Raw genomic sequence first — 331 nt, forward strand, 5'->3', positions numbered from 1 at the left:
ACACACACACACACACAACACACACACATACAACCCCCCTCTCCACACACGCACACACGCATGGCTGCACGCGCGCGCGCCTCCTTTCTCGCACGCGCCCGTTTACCAGACTCTGCCTATGGCTGCTCGTCCCAAGAAGCTGCCCCCCCTTTTTTTACTCCCCCGACCCCCCCTTTTCTGTGACTGTCCATGCTTTTTCCTCTCAGCTCAGTGCAGACACGCTACTAGCTGGAAGCACGTGCACATTTGTCCCAATAAAATAAAATATATAATGAAAAAAAGGAAGCATTTTAGCTCTCTTCTTCCTATCTGAGGAGGCGGGATTCTGTAA

This window comes from Kryptolebias marmoratus, linkage group LG15, assembly GCF_001649575.2.
Source record: "Kryptolebias marmoratus isolate JLee-2015 linkage group LG15, ASM164957v2, whole genome shotgun sequence".
Lineage (NCBI taxonomy): Eukaryota > Metazoa > Chordata > Actinopteri > Cyprinodontiformes > Rivulidae > Kryptolebias > Kryptolebias marmoratus.